The sequence below is a fragment of the Suricata suricatta genome, chromosome 17, assembly GCF_006229205.1.
Source record: "Suricata suricatta isolate VVHF042 chromosome 17, meerkat_22Aug2017_6uvM2_HiC, whole genome shotgun sequence".
Classification (NCBI taxonomy): Eukaryota; Metazoa; Chordata; class Mammalia; order Carnivora; family Herpestidae; genus Suricata; species Suricata suricatta.
Genome location: NC_043716.1, coordinates 8,630,038 through 8,632,191, shown reverse-complemented (window position 1 = coordinate 8,632,191; position 2,154 = coordinate 8,630,038). Strand labels below are relative to the sequence as shown.

General features: G+C 46.1%; 1 non-coding gene across 1 annotated transcript; it reads right to left on the bottom strand.

Annotated features, from left to right (window-relative positions):
• Nucleotides 1-2,009: 2,009 nt before the first annotated feature.
• Nucleotides 2,010-2,081, bottom strand: TRNAW-CCA. Its single transcript has one exon. It is a non-coding gene; the product is annotated as a tRNA-Trp (tRNA).
• Nucleotides 2,082-2,154: the final 73 nt, after the last annotated feature.

Here is a 2,154-nt window from a genome sequence, read left to right as displayed (position 1 = left end):
AATTCTTAGGCTGTCATATCTACAGAATAGATTCTGTGAATGTAAAATTCTTGAAAGGTGGAACAATGAAGGGATTTCTAAGTTTCTATTTGACAGTAAATTAAAACGCTAATTATAGGAGAGTTAAGTGAATAGAAAAGGGTTTTCCGTCCTGGCCAAAAGTAAGACATTCAAGGGAAAACTCACGCTGAGACGTGGGGTCTCTAGTGTTCAGTACTGATTTCATGGTTGTTTACTGGCTCACAGAAGCTAGGGAACCCCACAGGAAAGGGGGAGAAAATATCACTGCAATAAAACCAGCACAGAGCCTGATGAAGGGGCTCCAACCCACAAACCACAAGCCCACAGCCTGAGCCCAACACTTAACCCCCGGGAACCACCCAGGCACCCCCAGGGCAGTGGCTTCTAAACTCTGGAAATGGGGTTGAGGGCTCCAACTTCAACCTGTCCTCCAGCTAATCTGTCAGAATGGGCGGAGAGCAGGCCCAAGCCAGCCACATTCCCTGCTGATTTGCTGAGTCTAATTTCAGGGAGGAAGAGGTAAAAGCAAGTTTTGTTTGTTCTTACAATTACATTTTTTTTTTACATTTTTAAAATTTGTTTCTGAGAGACACAGCAAAGTGGGGGAGGGGCAGAGAGAGAGGAGACACAGATTTTGAAACAGGCTCCAGGCTCTGAGCTATTAGCAGAGCTGGACTTGGGGCTCGAACTCACAAACCGTGAGTGAGATCATGACCTGAGCCAAAATCAGAAGCTCTACTGAGCCATCCAGGTGCCCCTAACTTTTCTTAAGTAGGTTTCACTCCCAGTGCAGAGCCCAACGTGGGGCTTAAACTCATGACCGCTGAGATCAAGCCCTGGGCTGAGATCAAGACGCTTAACCAACTGACCACCCTGGTATCCCTTGATTTTGTTTTGTTTTAAATGCTGCAGAACTAGGAAAAAAAGAATCATTCCCAGCAGAAGAAAAAACATACCACTGAAAATGACAAAAGGGTTCAGATTTTTTCCCCCATAAAAATATGAGGCAGCCTCCAAGATATGGCCTCTTAGAAATGCCTGGAAAGCTTTCTGGAGCAGCTGGCTGAGTTTAAAAGAGAAGAGAGACTACTACAGGAATTGAAAATGACCATGGCGAGATCACAACGCCCTCTATTTAAAAAGCAGAACTGACATTGCAGAAGATGGAATCCCAGATGAGGGACAGACATGAGAAGATACCCCCAAATGCAGGGAAAATGGGAAAACACCGGAAACAATTTGAGAGATTACAGATGCGGAGCTCAGAGAAGTGATCATTATCCATCCACTTGGTGGCAATTAGCCACCGTAGGAAGGGTAAATGGCATTCCCGGGGAAAGTCTAGAACAAAAAAGAGCAGAAGCAAAGTGGAAAAACACAGCAGCAAACGTTCCTAAAATGACTGAATGAAATCGATTCTTTTGTAACTATTTTAGTGTCCTCCATTCCTGGGCCAACGTCCTGTTTTCCCTCACAGCGCCAAGGTTGTGAGCAATGTGATTTAATGCGAGTTTGTTTTGTTTTTTTTGATCATAGGCTAGCCAACCTCCTAGGTTAAAAAAAAAAAACTCTCATTGAAAGCTTAATGTTTGTTTATTTATTAGAGTTGTCTCTTTTCCTATGTTAAAAACAATTTACATTTCATTTTCTGGTTACTAGTTTTGTCCTGTACCTGGTTTCCACTGTGTCGTTGGCCTTAAAAAAAAAAGAAAAAGAAAAACTCTTCTGGTGACAAGTTCTGGGGTGGGGGGCGAGGGGCTGGTGGCAGGGCGACCCCACCCGCGGCCCCCCAGATCAACCCCAGGAGCGAGGAAAACGACACCGGTCAACCTCAAGCTCAGGTCTCTGGCTTCTCTGCCGCCAGGGAGTTCAAAGATCCGGATTCGACCGAGCGTCTTGGCAGGGTCGGAATTACAAAGGACCCACACCTTCTATTTCCTGACCCACACCTTCTATTTCCTTGCATCTGAGATGAAAACAGGTGGTCCTGACCCCGACGTGACTTGAACACGCAGCCTTCTGATCTGGAGTCAGACGCGCTACCATTGCGCCACGAGGTCATCGGGCTGAGGCGGCTTTTTGATCTCTTAAGACTCTTCCATCCTACACTTCCCGGTCTCGTTCCCGCGCGGC